The sequence below is a fragment of the Ambystoma mexicanum genome, chromosome 12 (genome assembly GCF_040938575.1).
Source record: "Ambystoma mexicanum isolate Mex_15411 chromosome 12, UKY_AmexF1_1, whole genome shotgun sequence".
NCBI lineage: Eukaryota > Metazoa > Chordata > Amphibia > Caudata > Ambystomatidae > Ambystoma > Ambystoma mexicanum.
This window is the reverse complement of record NC_090936.1, coordinates 839,403,576-839,421,189: the sequence shown is the minus strand read 5'-3', so window position 1 is coordinate 839,421,189 and position 17,614 is coordinate 839,403,576.

The window sequence follows — 17,614 nt, the reverse complement described above, 5'->3', positions numbered from 1 at the left end:
AGCTGCGAAAAGAAAACAACACATTTAATAAGCATGTAGAATAAAGTGGATGGTACCATAAAAAAAAAGGATGCCTCCAGCGTAATCACTTCACAGAAACTCGGCAGCCTGGAACGACAGTGGACCGACGCAGTAGGATGAAGGGAGATTACAGCAAAAGAGTGAGTGCAGATAATTTTTTATATGCGTGAGTTTTTTTTTGGTATGTGGTGCATAAATAATCATTTCTTTCTGTTGTTTTGACTCAGAAATGGCTAGTACTTTGGAGTGGCTGGAGGAGTTTTTCCCGCATGGGGAAATGTCTGAAGGCAGCAACAATAATAGTACACATTGCTCTGCATATGCAAAATAGTGACCAGTATTTTAGAGGCATTGAATTTATGTATTTTTGTTTTGAACAGACCAGGAAAAAAAAAGACGAAAGGGTAACAAACGAGACAGAAAAAGACATGATAAAGAGGATAGAGGAGAAAATGGACATATTGAATGCCAATTTTCAAAGTTTACGGGAGTTTGTGGAGGACTGTGTGAGAGGAAAAGTTTGTTATCATTGCCCCACCTGTACCTGCCCTACTTCTCCATTCCCTAGTGAACCATCCCCAAACCTTGAACAGGAAAATAGACGTTTTGACGAAATATCCATCCCTTCTTCCCCCCACAAATCTTCTCCTCATAACCAGCCCGTGTTGAATCCTAATTCCCCCATATTTGTTTCAGTGTCTGCTTCCCCTGCTACTTCTTTTGATTGATGTGTGTGTGTTTGAAATGTTTTTGTACAGTAGTTGTAGAGAAAATGTTTGTGTGTAGATTTTTTTTTAAAAAGACGTAAAATGTTTGCAAACAGCGCGTCTGTTCGACCTATCCGCAAGGAATGGAATGTGGGTGCTGTGTAATGTCAAGTAAGACGGATGTGATGTGTGACTGCACCATCTGTTGAAATTGTGCGTACATAAATAGAAAGGGGTTTCCAAAGGATATACTACCTCGGCGTACCACTTGGAAACAAGATAATACATGTTCGTACAACATACCAGATGTCCGGAATGGGTGTAAATGAGGAAAATGGGAGTGTGTGAAGGACAGTATAGTGGTCCGTATCGGGCACAGCCAAAATGGTGCCGTCTGTAGAACAGGCACGGTTGCCTGCAAGTTCATAGGCAAACAAAATGGAGTTGTCCAAAGGACACAGGAACTGTCCATACAGTGAACATAGCATGTGTGCACTTGCGCAGTAGATATGTAAGTATTGTGAACATCGCGCCTGTTCCTAACTGTCCGTCTCACTTGTGTCGCGCTTTGAAGTAGATTGCGAACCCGAACACTGTCCATAGGACACTTGTGCGCATGCACACATTTGATTCTTTGCATTTGCTGTCCAGGAGACTTTCATTACTGGGGCAGATGTGTTGAGGACGTCATCATGTGACCGCACCTACGCTGAGCGTGGGAACTAATTTCCACGGTTGGTGTGGTTCCGCAACAATACAAATGACATTGTAGACACAAGGCAAAGTATTTTAGAGTTTAAAAATGTAATTTCACACATCCCAAACAATAGGCCACCTCACGACTTGCTGTGTAAAATTTGTGTACGGCTTTGTAGGGATGAAGACGGTCACGAGGCACACCCCTCCATCCCTTCAAAAGGTCACACCCCCAAGCGCATCTTCATTGTCCTTCTAGCTATAACAGATTGAGGTGTGTTGACTTTACTGCTGTAGTGACCAAAAGGAAACTAATCGGTATGGCTTTCATGGCTGCTGTTCGGTCATTAGCCTCTGCACCATCCCCAAACCCGCCACCGCCACCACCTCACCAAGGGCCATCAGAGAAATATATGAGTGAGGATGTAGAGATCGAGGAAGAAGAGGAGGAAGAGAATGAAGCGGAGGAACTCCACACTAGGAGTACTCGACGGGAGTCGTGGGTGTGGCGGTTGTTTTCCATTTATGGGAATGTACCAAAAGCACGTGCGAACCTCGTGAAGTGTAACCAGTGCGAGGTAGTGTTGAGTCACGGGAGATTTGGAGCGTACAGTTTTGGTACGACAACCATGAAGCGACACCTCACTTCGTTCCACACTGCGGACATTCGCAAGGTGGTGCCATGTGAAGAGCGTAGTCATTAAAGTTCCTCCACAGCATCCTTGGTATTCAATCCTCCCACCACAAGAGACACGCCTGTGGGGGAGTGCCTTCCTCCAGCTGCCTCACAAGCCATTCGCAATGCTGTTGACCCTTACCTTTCAAAGGTGACAGTAGTGTGCACGTATTGTGACGCAGTACTCTGCAGGGGGAGAGTTTTCGAAGTGCTTTTGAGGCTGCAGTCACCGAGCACCAGAAGATCTGCTCCTTACCTAAATAAAGCTCACCTAAATATTTATCTGTTCAGTTGCCCTTTCTTATCCCCGTGGCTGGTATCCCTTACTTACCTTCCTTTAGCCTCTTCTCCTAGTGTGTCGTGTGCTGTTAAGCAATGAAAGTAAAAACAACAAAAATTACAGAAAAGGCTCTTTTCAGAGCTGCCTTTCTCAGTATAACAATAGAACTATGAAGTGCTGGCCGTAGACCCCTGCAGAGTTCTGAAAAAGTTTGTGGACAGTCGTGGAGGAAAAAAGTGAAAGTCAAGCGGAGCAAACGCAATAAAGTTTACGTTGGGAGTAAGTGGCAGCTCTGAAAAGAGCCTTTCGGTGGTGTGTTGTGTTGGTCAAAAAAAGTGGATTGGGGAAACCGGTTTGTCAGATAGGTTAGTGTGATTGCAAAAGAGGATGCAATGCATTTTGGACATTGCGAAGAAAAATCTGATTGCCAGCATATGTGAGGTGGACTCCATCTCTGTGGAAAATGAAAGTTCTGCGAAATGAAATTTTTTCATTGTGGAAAGAGGACATGCCAACATCTCTTAAAAATGCACACACAGCCTTATTCACATTGCGTCTCGCTTTCTCCATTTGTGGACCAAATGCAGAAGAACGCAGCCATATTTGTCTTTGGGCAATACGGGAATAAAGTATTTGACAATTTGGAAACATGTCCATGAGCTTCGCGAGTCCTTCCTTCATTGCAAATTGCAATGAAATTCCAGACACATGGCCTAAACTGTTTCCTCCACAGTAAATGATCAGTATATCTGGAGGACGCTCTGTCAGTAAAGTAACATAAAGAGGTACCAAGTCCAGCCATCTCATGCCACGCACGCCATGCCAGTGCACTTCCGCATGTGGAAATTCGAGATTTGTAGATAAACTGCAGCTTTCTGCATGCACCTTCAACCAATGAATCCATGAGTCTCCCAAATTCCAGATAATCTGTTTTCGAGCATGGAAAGCCATGGATGTGTGGTCTCCTGTGAGGAAGAAGACGGTCTTACTAAAGTACGTCAGTCAGAACACACCTACTGAAATTGATGGACCAATCCCTATCTCCGCTCATTCTCATTTACATGCGGCTCCACCCTTAAGTACCCGGTGGTCATATGTGCTGGCTGCTAAGTCCCGCCATGTTCGTGGACATGTACAGAATCAGAGCGTGACGACGGTACATTAAAGTACTATTCCCCTTTTTCCCCTTTATGATAGGCTCTGAAAAGAGACGTGTTTTTATTTTTGGCCAAATACCGTACAGACATCTGGTATTTTATGTATTTTTTTGTATTTTAACCTTGCTTTACTCTAGCAAACATTACAGAACCTTCTCTAAAGCAAGCTTTACGTTCCAAAAGAACATTGCATTTCCCAAAGAAGATAGCGCAACACCATCTCCTTCAAAGTAAAGCACATTGCTTGGAACAATCTTATCGTGGCTACAAAAAAACATACCAATGCGTAGCATGAATACACGCATGCCGCAATTGATGATACACCTCCCGATGCTTTGATCTGGACAGAAAACAGAAGTGTTGTTCCATTGTACTCTCAGGAGTAAAGCAGAAACAATTACTTTTGTTGTTGGGAAGATGGTCATGAGTGCTTCAATCAACTGTGCCAAATCTGCCAACAAAGTATGTGAAGTCAGGTATCCCAAATGGCAAGCACCGTAGTGTTAAATTACCACATGAGGAGTGGTCATTCTATGCATATCTCTACAAACTTGCAGAATTGCTGCAGCATTGGCATCAGTGTCAGCACTCCACACCACCTCCACTCCTCGTACATCGAAATGGTGTGCCACATGCCTACTCTCGGCATAGTGTTGTAAGCCTAGTACAAAAATGTCTCCAAGCATCAAAACCCTGACCCTCTCCATCTCTGCCATCTTCAGTGTGCGCACCGTCTTTCGACACAGAAGAGTAATGTGAACATCTGATTGGCTGATGCCTAGAGTCGCCTTTCCATGAAGGATTTGCTGTAGAAACCCGTATGTGAGACGCCCTACCAGCGGACAAGCATTGGATATGTGCGGCACTTAACTCTTACCCAGTCCTTCCACCCTTTCTACAGCAGTACCAAAGCAAGTCCCTCATTGGATATAACTAAGCGGTCGCACAATCATCCACCAATCACATAGAACATCACTAATTTCAACTCTTTCATCAACATTGCGTACTTCAAAATTATTGTTGATGATTCTTAATGGAAATCGCATACGATTGCAAAGCACTTACTTTACAAGCTACTGTGCAAGGATTGCAAATGTCTACGTACAGCTCCATGCATGTCCACATGCATCAGTATAGAGTACAGGTGTGTATATTTTAATCAGAGAACATGTGGAAGCCTTATGATTTAAAATAGACAAAATAATGCTGCTAAATGTCCATAGGGAATACATAACAACGCTCCCCCTTTAAAGTGCAACATTGCCGATTTGTCATTCACAAATCGCACGACTGCTTACTGTCTTCCGCATAACCTGTACATATGTTGCAAACATGCCTATTTAGGGCAGACCTCAATTTTGTATGTGAAAATGTCGGAGTTCTGTACTCTGTGCTGCCTACATTAATGCTACTTGCAATGTGATCGTATGAGAACAGTAAGCGCTCCCGATTGTAGTGCTGACATGTCCTTCTGAGGGTCTCCCGATTTTTCAACATTGTGCTTTTCATTTACAAGTACAAAATGTTTCCCCATCTAATACTTTGCCCTATCACTTACAAACCTCTCTCCTATGTATAGTACACTTTGTAAAGAACAAGGCATTTCCATACCCTTAAAAGATTTAAGGGGTAATTCATAGAATTCAGTGCACAAGTGGTGCACGCGGCTGGCGCACAGTGTGCGCGTGCGACAGTCTGTGCCAGCCGCGTGCGCCAAAATCCATTTCCACGCTCAGCGTATTCATGGATTTTAACATCCATTACCAGCCGTGACGCAGCGACCCTGCAGCAGTGCCAGTTACGCCCCGAACCCCTCCCCATGCGCCATGTACAGCGCACAAATCCCGTACATGGCGCACAGGCCAGTGGACCAGCATACAGCCCCCCAACCATGAAAACGCCTCTAAAACTCCCCATGCACCCCTACAAATTAATCACACATGATTGGCCCTGTGCGAGCGGGGTACGTGTATTTCGGGGGTTCGTAGGGAGTTTCACACGCGATTGGCCCTGTGCGAGCCGGGTACGTGTATTTCGGGATTTCGTGGGGAGTTTCACACACGATTGGCCCTGTGCGAGCGGGGTACGTGTATTTCAGGGGTTCGCGTGGAGTTTCACACGCGATTGGCCCTGTGCGAGCGGGGTACGTGTATTTCGGTGTTTTGGGGGAGTTTCACATGCGATTGGACCTGTGCGAGCGGGGTACGTGTATTTCGGGGGTTCACGCGGAGTTTCACATGGGATTGGCCCTGTGCGAGTGGGGTGCGCGTATTTCGGGGGTTCGCGGGGAGTTTCACATGCGATTGGCCCTGTGCGAGCGGGGTACGTGTATTTCGGGGGTTCGAGGGGAGTTTCACATGCGATTGGCCCTGTGCGAGCGGGGTATGTGTATTTCGGGGGTTCGCGGGGAGTTTCACACGCGATTGGCCCTGTGCGAGTGGGGTACGTGTATTCCGGGGGTTCGCGGGGAGTTTCACACGCGATTGGCCCTGTGCGAGTGGGGTATGAGTATTTCGGGGGTTCGTGGGGAGTTTCACACGTGATTGGCCCTGTGCGAGCGGGATACGTGTATTTCGGGGGTTCACGCGGAGTTTCACATGGGATTGGCCCTGTGCGAGTGGGGTACGCGTATTTCGGGGGTTCGCGGGGAGTTTCACATGCGATTGGCCCTGTGCGAGCGGGGTACGTGTATTTCGGGGGTTCGAGGGGAGTTTCACATGCGATTGGCCCTGTGCGAGCGGGGTATGTGTATTTCGGGGGTTCGCGGGGAGTTTCACACGCGATTGGCCCTGTGCGAGTGGGGTACGTGTATTCCGGGGGTTCGCGGGGAGTTTCACACGCGATTGGCCCTGTGCGAGTGGGGTATGTGTATTTCGGGGGTTCGTGGGGAGTTTCACACGTGATTGGCCCTGTGCGAGCGGGATACGTGTATTTCGGGGGTTCACGTGGAGTTTCACACACGATTGGCCCTGTGCGAGTGGGGTACGTGTATTTCGGGGGTTCACGTGGAGTTTCACACGCGATTGGCCCTGTGCGAGCGGGGGACGCGTATTTCGTAGGTTCGCGGGGAGTTTCACATGCGATTGGCCCTGTGCGAGTGGGGTACATGTATTTCGGGGGTTCGCGGGGAGTTTCACACGTGATTGGCCCTGTGCGAGCGGGGTACGTGTATTTCGGGGGTTCACGTAGAGTTTCACACGCGATTGGCCCTGTGTGAGAGGGATACTTGTATTTCGGAGGTTCACAGGGAGTTTCACACGCAATTGGCCCTGTGCGAGCGGGGTACGTGTATTTCAGGGGTTCGCTGGGAGTTCCACACGTGAATTGGCAGTGTGGCTCCTCCCAGGTCTGCCCTCTACCCCCTCCACGGCCCCTGCAGGCAGCCCACACCACAGGGAACTACCCAGCACCCCTGGTCATGTCCCCCAGAACCTCCACCCACCCAGCATTGACGGGCACCTGCCAGCAGGCCCTGACTCATGTCCATCTGCACCCCCACCCACCCAGCAGTGAGGGGCACCTGCCAGCTGGCTCTGACTCATGTCCCCCAGCACCCCCACCCACCCGGCAGTGAGCCGCAGGCCCTGACTCATGTCCCCCAGCACCCCCACCCACCCACCCAGCATTGACGGGCACCTGCCAGCAGGCCCAGACTCATGTCCCCCAGCACCCCCACCCACCCGGCAGTGAGCCGTAGGCCCTGACTCATGTCCCCCAGCACCCCACCCACCCAGCATTGATGGGCACCTGCCAGCAGGCCCCGTCTCATGTCCCCCAGAACCCCCACCCCCAGCATTGACAGGCACCTGCCAGCAGGGCCCAACTCATGTCCCCCAGCACCCCCACCCACCCGGCAGTGAGCCGCAGGCCCTGACTCATGTCCCCCAGCACCCCACCCCCCAGCAGTGAGGGGTAGCTGCCAGCAGGCCCTGACTCATGTCCCTCAGCACCCCCACCCACCCGGCAGTGAGCCTCAGGCCCTGACTCATGTTCCCCAGCATCCTCACCCACCCAGCATTGACGGGCACCTGCCAGCAGGCCCCGAGTTATATCCCCCAGCACCCCCACCGCCCAGCAGTGAGGGGCACCTGCCAGCAGGCCCCGGCTCATGTCCCCCAGCACCCCCACCCCCCAGCAGTGAGGGGCACCTGCCAGCAGGCCCCGACTCATGTCCCCAGCACCCCCACCCCCCAGCAGTGAGGGGCACCTGCCAGCAGGCCCCGACTCATGTCCCCCAGCACCCCCACCCACCCAGCAGTGAGCAGCAGGCCCTGACTCATGTCCCTCAGCACCCCACCCACCCAGCATTGACGGGCACCTGCCAGCAGGCCCCAACTCATGTCCCCTAGCACCCCCACCACCCTGCAGTGAGGGGCACCTGCCAGCAGGCCCCGACTCATGTCCCCCCTACATGACATAAAGATGCACAATCATAGCCCACATTTCCACCAAAATACCAGCACGCCACCCCACTCTTGAGACGCAATGATTTCCCAATCCACCCCAGATTGGCATGCCTATCTCAAGACATAAATCAAAAGTAAATTATGTACATCAATACATGTCCGTCACACACACACACTGGTTGGCATTAATTGTGTAAACCCATATTTTCACATGCATGAACTCAATGAGTGAATTACACACATGGAAGTAAAATATCAAAATGTATTATGGAGAAAAATAAAGCAATGAAATGAAAGCAAAAAAAAATGTCAAACATGAAATGAAAAGCATGTCCAAAAGATGAGCACATGAAAAGTATAACCAATCCAAAGAAATCCAAAAGAAAAATAGTCCAAGCTCTACCTCCACCAAAGCAAATCCAAAGGAAACGTAAAAAGTAAAATCCATTAATCCATGGTGAAATCCAAAGAAAAAGTTCCAATAAATCCATTATCTAACTATGTACAATTAATTGCCAAGTTTCCATGAGCCCAACGAAAGAACAGAAACCTATGAAAAAAACGACCTAATAAAAAAACTATATACCAATGTGTGGGGCAAAGCCCAAACACCCCAAAATAAAGGTAAACGGAAATAAAACCTAACACTAAAAACTATATACAATGGCGGCGGGCTAGTCCGATGGATCATTTTCCGATTTCCCGGGCCAGGGCATCATCGAACTCCTGCTCAATTTCCTGGAGGTGGTCCTCTTCCATGGCCCCGAGGGTTCGCAGGGACGATGCCATGTTGACCTCCAACTCCCTGTGAATTGCCTTGAGGCACTCGGCCCGCCTCAGTGCCCTCCGCATGGAGTTCTCCGCCCTGACCATTGTGAGCTGTGCCTCTTACGCCCACCGCCGCTCCGCACCCATGGCAGCAGGGTCAGAGGCAGCTCCACAGGGTACCCGGGTGATACATGGGTGGGAAGATGGTATGGAGGACGACTGGCGCATAGGGGGTTCAGGTGAGGAGGTGGTTGGAATAAGGTCCAACAGACGGAGGAATCCAGCCCTGGAAACCCGTCCCAGTAGGTCAACGCGGTCAACGAGGCATCCGGGATGACGTGCAGTGTCTTCACGACCGGATTGCCACGTCCACAGGGAGAGGAAGGCCAGTTGTTGTGCACTCATCTCCTCCCTGAAAACGTGTCTGGACGTATGCATCCCTGCTGTTGCAGGATGCTGCAGTCACAGGATCGGGGACAGGATTACACACAGGCACCTCCGCGGCGGCCTGTGCTGGCTCCTGTCACTGCACTGCACCACGAGCACCAGTGGAATCCCCACCTCCAGACCCCGTGTGTGTCCCTTCCACGGCCTCCTCCTCCACCAAACCCCCACCAACCTGGATGACTCCATGCCATCTTCCTCCGTTGGACTCTGTGGGGTCTCAGCAGCCCCTTCTGCTGCTGAGGAATCCACCTCCAACCTCCACCTCTTGGACATTCCCTTGGCAGCTGCGGCCTGGGATGCGGCACCAGACTGAAATATTGGCCTTATTGGACCCCTCATTTTCTGTGCGTACAAGGAGGCCATAGAACATACGTCATTAAGTAGGTATAAGTGTACTGTGCGTACAAGATGTACATAGAATTTACATCATGACGACCGACCCCCAGAACAAATGCATTGGTCACCCATATCTTAAGACTGTAGCCCCTGGCCACAACCACCATAGCATGTCCCACCCATGGCGGCGTACTAATGAATATAATAATAGCCATTGGAAAAAATAATGCATTCACGGCATGTTGTCAATTTCAATGTTGCCTACCTATACGCGTGTGCTTTCAACAGTTACAAATTTCCTGTCCACTAAATGGTCTGAAGTGTTACAAATTTCCTGCCCACTACATGGACTGAAGTGCTTTCCTTATTACACCCCATATTTACTGTACGTACAAGGTGTCCATAGAAATTACATCATGACGACTGAAGAACAAATGCATAGATCACCCATTTCTTATTGGCTGAAGCTTTCCCAATGCTCTGTGACACAGCAATATAGTTTAATGAAAAAAGCATGTGTACGCTGGTTGTTGCTCTGCTTTCCGCATATCCAAGATGTCGGGCGCATCCAAACCATCTGACGCAGAACCTGTCTGGCAGGAGCCAATGAGCAGAGACGTCACATGTCCGCGCTCATGACGGCAGCCCCTTAGCCAATCGGTATCTTGTTCGTCGACCGAACAGGGAAGTGTGACCGCGGAGTGAACATAGATATCACTAATTATTTCAGACGTACTTTTTCATAATTATAAAGAAACATACTGCATGTATGGTTACCAAATTTACAAAAGCACGTTTTCTGGACCAAGCCCCTACACCTTCCGCAGATTTCGTCAAAATCCGTCCAGCGGTTTCACCTGTAGCCGTGCGCAAAGTTTTTCCCCATTCAGTCTATGGGAAAAATGACGTTTTGGGACCCCTTCTATAACTTTGCCCTCCCTGACCCAAAGATCTCCAAACTTCGTGTAAAAATTCAGAATGGCCCATACACTGGCCCATACAAAGTTGCTGTTTCCATAGGAAGAGCACTTTTTGGGTGGCTTATAACTTTGCTCCCCCTGGACGAATCCTCACCAAACTTTGCAAAAAAAGTATATCGCCCACTCTGAATTCTTTTGCAAAGTTTGGTGAGGATTCGTCCATGGGGGGCAAAGTTGTAGGGGGGGTCCCAAAACCTTTTTTTTCCCGATAGACTGAATGGGAAAAAAATGTTGCTTGCGCCTACAGCCCAAACCGCCGAATGGATTTTCACCAAATTTGGACCAGGAGCAAATTTGGTCCTGAAAGTGTGCTTTTGCAAATTTGGTGAAAATCTGTCCAGTAGTTTTTTTTTAAATGACCAAAAAGTAGGTAAAACAAAATTAGTGATATCTGTGTTCGGTCTGCGGACAGTGTCCTGACTGGCCAATCAGCTTGCGTGATGGCCGCGGACATGCAACGTGTTCGCTGATTGGACGGTGTTAAGCGTGAAGCGCGTCAGATTTTCTGTAGCACCTGCCATCTTGGATTTGCGGACATCCGCGGACAGCGCGGTGAAAGTTTGTTCAAAATGTGTATTTAGTAGAGTGTGTTGGTGTGTGGGAGTGTTTGGGGAGGATGGAAGGGTATGAGATAGGTTAAATGTTGTGCTTTTTTATGTGGTAGATGTTCTTTTTGTGTTCGATTTGTCTGCGGACATCACAGGTGTTCTGAAATGTTCTAAATAAACTGAATGGGGGGTGTTCTGAGGACTGAATATGTGTCCGTTTTGTTCGCAAGCAAGCTGAAACTGTTCTAAGAACACTCGCTGTGTCCTGAAATGTTCGCAAATAAACAAAATGGGGGTGTTCTGGGGACGCTGTCCGTATTGTTCTGTGGCAAGTTGAATGTGTTCTAAGAACACTTGGGGTGTCCTGAAATGTTCGCAAATAAACAAAATGGGAGTGTTCTGGGGATGCTGTCCGTATTGTTCTGTGGCAAGTTGAATGTGTTCTAAGAACACTCGGGGTGTCCTGAAATGTTCACAAATAAACACAATGGGGGTGTTCTGATGACGCTGTCTGTATTATTCGTTGTCAAGTTGAAAGTGTTCTAAGAACTCTCGCGTTGTCCTGAAATGTTCGTAGGGGGTGTCCTGAAGACGCTGTCCATATTGTTCGATGGCAAGTTGAAAGTGTTCAAAGAACTGTCTCGGTGTCCTGAAATGTTCGCAGGGGGTGTCCTGAAGACGCTGTCCGTATTGTTCAATGGCAAGTTGAAAGTGTTCTAAGAACACTCAGGGTGTCCTGAAATGTTCGCAAATAAACAAAATGGGGGTGTTCTGAGGACGCTGTCCGTATTGTTCGTTGTCAAGTTGAAAGTGTTCTAAGAACTCGCGCGTTGTCCTGAAATGTTCGTACATAAACAAAATGGGGGTGTGTTCTAAGAACACACGCGTTGTCCTCAAGTGTTCTAAGAACTCTCGCCGTGTCCTGAAATGTTCGTAGGGGGTGTCCTGAAGACGCTGTCCGTATTGTTCGATGGCAAGTTGAAAGTGTTCTAAGAACTGTCTCGGTGTCCTGAAATGTTCGTAAATAAACACAATGGGGGTGTGTTCTAAGAACTCAAGCGTTGTCCTGAAATGTTCGTAGGGGGTGTCCTGAAGACGCTGTCCATATTGTTCGATGGCAAGTTGAAAGTGTTCAAAGAACTGTCTCGGTGTCCTGAAATGTTCGCAGGGGGTGTCCTGAAGACGCTGTCCGTATTGTTCAATGGCAAGTTGAAAGTGTTCTAAGAACACTCAGGGTGTCCTGAAATGTTCGCAAATAAACAAAATGGGGGTGTTCTGAGGACGCTGTCCGTATTGTTCGTTGTCAAGTTGAAAGTGTTCTAAGAACTCGCGCGTTGTCCTGAAATGTTCGTACATAAACAAAATGGGGGTGTGTTCTAAGAACACACGCGTTGTCCTCAAGTGTTCTAAGAACTCTCGCCGTGTCCTGAAATGTTCGTAGGGGGTGTCCTGAAGACGCTGTCCGTATTGTTCGATGGCAAGTTGAAAGTGTTCTAAGAACTGTCTCGGTGTCCTGAAATGTTCGTAAATAAACACAATGGGGGTGTGTTCTAAGAACTCAAGCGTTGTCCTGAAATGTTCGTAGTGGTTGTCCTGAAGACGCTGTCCATATTGTTTGATGGCAAGCTGAAAGTGTTCTAAGAACTGTCTCGGTGTCCTGAAATGTTCGCAAATAAACAAAATGGGGGTGTGTTCTAAGAACACACGCGTTGTCCTGAAATGTTCGTAGGGGGTGTCCTGAGAACGCTGTCCGTATTGTTCATTGTCTTGTTGAAAGTGTTCTAAGAACTCTTGTGGGGTCCTGAAATGTTCGCAGGGGGTGTCCTGAAGACGCTGTCTGTATTGTTCGATAGCAAGTTGAAAGTGTTCTAAGAACACTCGGGGTGTCCTGAAATGTTCGCAAATAAACAAAATGGGAGTGTTCTGAGGATGCTGTCCGTATTGTTCGTTGTCAAGTTGAAAGTGTTCTAAGAACTCTTGCGTTGTCCTGAAATGATCGCACATAAACAAAATGGGGGTGTGTTCTAAGAACACATGCGTTGTCCTGAAATGTTCGTGGGTGGTGTCCTGAGGACGCTGTCCGTATTGGTCGTTGTCGTGTTGAAAGTGTTCTAAGAACTCTTGCGGTGTCCTGAAATGTTCGTAGAGGGTATCCTAAAGACGCTGTCCGTATTGTTCGATGGCAAGTTGAAAGTGTTCTAAGAACTTTCACGTTGTCCTGAAATGTTCGTAGAGGGTGTTCTGAGGACGCTGTCCGTATTGTTCGCTGGCAAATTGAAAGTGTTCTATGAACAATGGTAATGTCCGCGATCATTAAAAGTTTCCATAGGCCATAGTTGAAATGTTTTACTCTATGGGTGTGATATGCTGCGGTGGTTGTGGCCAGGGCATAGAGTGTTGGGTGCATGGCCATTTGGCCATGCACCCAACACTCTATGCCCTGGCCACAACCACCGCACCATATCACATTTATAGTTGCTTATAACTTTGGGTCAAAAACAAATTTATAAGGAACAAAGTTATAAGATACTATGGGTGTGATATGCTGTGATGGTTGTGGCCAGGGCATAGAGTGCATAATATACTTACTGTTAGGTTTAGTAACTTGAGTACATGTATTTCTTGTTAATTTCTGTGATAAAAGAAAATAGCATGTTAGTATTAGTATTTTGTAATGACTTTTTAATGACTTTGTGATGACAGTGCTCCATTAACTAGTTCTTGGTCCACGTCAAGGTTACAATTAAGCATTACTCTGCAATTTAAGGATAATTTTAATATCTTTTCTAAGCCTGCTGTGTTTGAGATTGATTTTTCTAAACTATTTAGTCTTGTTGTGGCTTGGTCACACATAGGTAGTGTCATACCATGTACATCTAGTTTGTCCGTGGCCCTAATTTCCATTATTGGGTGCATTTCTTTACTTAACGTTATTTCATTGAATTTGAAACAGCTTGCAAGAGTTGGCATTAAGGCCATACAATTGACATTTTTGTGGGCTAATTGTTCCGTAACATCTGTAGCACATGCATTATCGCATAAGTGCATTAATTTACCGGGTTTTCAATATTGTTTCTGCTTCTTTAGAGAGTATACCAACTCTGATACTTTTTAAGATGTTGGCATAAGTGAGATCTGCAGATTGCTGCATGTTTTCTGTTAATTCTCTGTATTGGAAATGTTGCCAAAGGTTGACATTTCCAATGCTGCCAGCAGAGTTTGTGTCCTAATGTTTTAAAAATAGGCTCACCTTTTACTGGTGTCAATTGAAGAAGATCTCCGAAAACAACAATGTGTTTTCCTGCAAAGAGCTCTTCATAGTTTGTTTTCAGTACTTCTTGTAATCTGAGGTGAATCAAAGCCAACATTAGGTTGGAGACCATGCTCACTTCATCTATTAGTAGCATTTTTATTTGTTTCAATACTCTGCGGAGTTCCATTGCAGCTTCTGCAGAAAGTTTGTAATAGTCTAATTTGTTCTGGTGTTCTACTGGCAATAGTAGTAATCGGTGTAAAGTGACACCACCAATGTTGTAGGCAGCTAAACCTGTGGGGGCAGTGACAACAGCTGACATTTTGTTGTTTGTCAATTATTGAAGGAATGTACTGATGATTTTGATTAGGAATGTTTTGCCAGAACCAGCTTCACCACTGACGTACAGTAGTATAGGTTTATAATTATGGTAGGAACATTCTTTATTTTCATGTTCTACACCATGTGCAATTTGTTTTGTTACTTCTTCAAAAATGCTACGTTGTTTGTTGTTTAGTTTTGATTGTAGTATAGTTAAGTCTTCTTTATCTTTATACTGACACATGGTGTTTTCTAATTCTATCATAGCTAATTCTGCCTCATTTATTATTAGTGGTTCTCCCAGTGGTTCTTGGCTTCCTGTTACAGAAGGTTGACTACTGTCAGGAGTGTCTTTATCTAGTTGGGCCTGGAGTTCTTCTTCGTGTTGCTGTTCATTGTGCAACATTGTTTTGTATTGTGTAAAGTTTACATCAGTTATAGTGCTTTCATTTGCTTTGAAAGCGTCTTCATATGAGTCATAGTTTTCTAGTATTTCTTCTTCTTTTCTCCATGGTTTAAAGAGTTGTAGCAGGGACATGTAATATATTTCTTTATGTTGAGGAGTCTTCAATGACAATTTGATATGATTAATTAAATTTGGTTTAGTGAGTTTAACTAAGCTGCCTTCACAGTTTGTCACTAGGTATTTACTTTTTTTTTTCATCAGGTTTTATATCATTTTTGTATGTGTAGTTTTGGGTTATGCGGTATAGACACATGGTTTCCAAAGTATTACTTCTGTTTGGGTAGTATGTGTCCAATGAATTGTTTTTTAAAATGTCTTGGCTGTTGGGATCATGTTTGGCTATTGTTTCTATATCTTCGTATGTTTTTGAACTCTTTTTCTAGATTTAGCTGGACCAAGACTTAGCCATACTATATTTTCGGATTTACCACACAATGCAGTACCAGTTAAACGATCAGCTGCTTCAAATGATCCACATTCTCTATGGGAGAGCATTTTTATGCCCAAGCTGTATCATTTCTGAGATACTGTTTTATCTGATGACAGGTCATTTCAGAGGTCTCGGAGCTCTGTCTTTTCTGCTTTGGTTAAGTATGATGTGACATATCGTGCAACTGCAGTAGAATTGTCTGCAATGTACTGCACATCTATGTTTGCATTCCATAAGTGGGAAATGACTGCATTATAATCATTGATATATTTTTCTTCTTCTTTTCTTTTTATGTAATATGTATTTTTAGGTGACTTACCTTTAACACTATGTCTAACTAAAGACATGAGGTTGTTCACTTGACCTGTATTTATAACTGGTCTAGGGAAACCAAATCGGCATTTGGTGTAGTATTTGCCTTTGTTTTTGTATTTGCGACGACAATATTTTCCACATTTGTGTCTTTGAAATTGTAAAATTTGTGCACGAAGATCACTATTTGTGGCTTCTGATGGAATTTCACAAGTGACATATTTTTCAATAAACTGTAAAACAGTGGCATCACTGTCTTGACCAAATTTAGGAGCATCTTTAATCCATAAAAGCATGTGGATATGTGGTGCTCCTCTGGCTTGGTATTCTTTTCTCCAAAAGAAGTGTTGCACTTCTCCAAGGGGAGGAACAGTTTTATTACAAATAAAATGTAGCATAGCAATGAAGCGATGGTGAAAATATCTTGGAACATTAACAGGTTCCAAAGAACAAAGTTCTCCAGGTGTTAGAATATATATGTTTGTTTTGTTTTTATTTGATATGCTTAGGAAATCATGTAAATCTTCCCATGCATATTCTGCACAACTTAATGTAACAAACCAAGTGGGTGGGCCAAGGTTTCTGATCATACAACGTACATCTCCATGACGTTGAAACCAGTACTCTTTAGTACCACGCATATTTGCTAATAGATTTGTAATATTTGATTGTAAAACCTCATCCTTTTGTTGCACTTTCTCTAATAATTGTGTAGCTGTCATATTTTGAAAGTGTAATCCTGATTTTAATATGTGTGCAACTCCGTAACATAAAGTTGCTAGTTCACTTTCAAAGAGTAGGTGGAATATGTATTCCACATTTTGTCTAAATCTGGGATCTTCAGAATACATCCGTAATGAGCGGTATTCTGAAGCTGATATTTGGATAGGTCTATCATCATACCTTCCTCCTTTGCCAGTAGGAAAGAGTAGAGGAAAAGCACGTGCTTCTATACTTTTTTCCCATATACTGATTGGCGGTCCTTTTGTTTGACGCATTTGGTAAGTTTCCAGTACATCTTGTATGGTGTCATTAGAGTGCAAAGGATGAATAGAATAATGGTCTAAAGTATTTGATATTGTAGCAGGATCTAGTAGCTCAAATTGACCAGCTTCTTGTGTTTCTTGAATTATTTCAGTTGTATCTTTCAAGTTTTCTTCAATATTAATTTCTTTGTAATATTCATTATTCTCTTTAAGATATTGGAAGGCTTGTCTAACTTTATATAAATCTACCAGCTGTTGCCATATTTTTTTGTCTTTTGTAGGTACTCCATTTACTAATATAATTAAAGATTGCTGCATTGGACGTTGCACTCCTAGAGTATGCACATTTTCTTTTAGATTTAATGGTAAAAAAACTACTTTTCCACTAATGCCTTTTACCAATTCAGAGGGAGGTAATTTTGCTGTTTTTGGTTGAAGGTGTATTATTGCTTGAAATGGGTGTACTGTTTGAATTATGATGCTCTCATATAAATTAAGTTGTTGTAGAGGTTTTGGTACTGGGTATAATTCCCAATTATTTGTGATAGAACGTGAAGGAATTTGGTTGTTGTCAAGTTTTGTAGTGCAATAACTGCAAAGTATTAAGGGCTCAGTTATTTCATATTTGTTTTCTGCTAGAAGGTAGAGAGCTAATTCAAACCATTTAGAATCCTCATTGTCTTCTATTTTGTATGACAGGTCCACAGTTTTTGTGTTACTTTTATAAAAAATTCTACGGCAACATACACATACATGGTTTGGTACTTCAGCTGATGTACTTTTAAATTTTAGTATTTCTTTTTTGTAAGTGTTTAGCAAAAGGT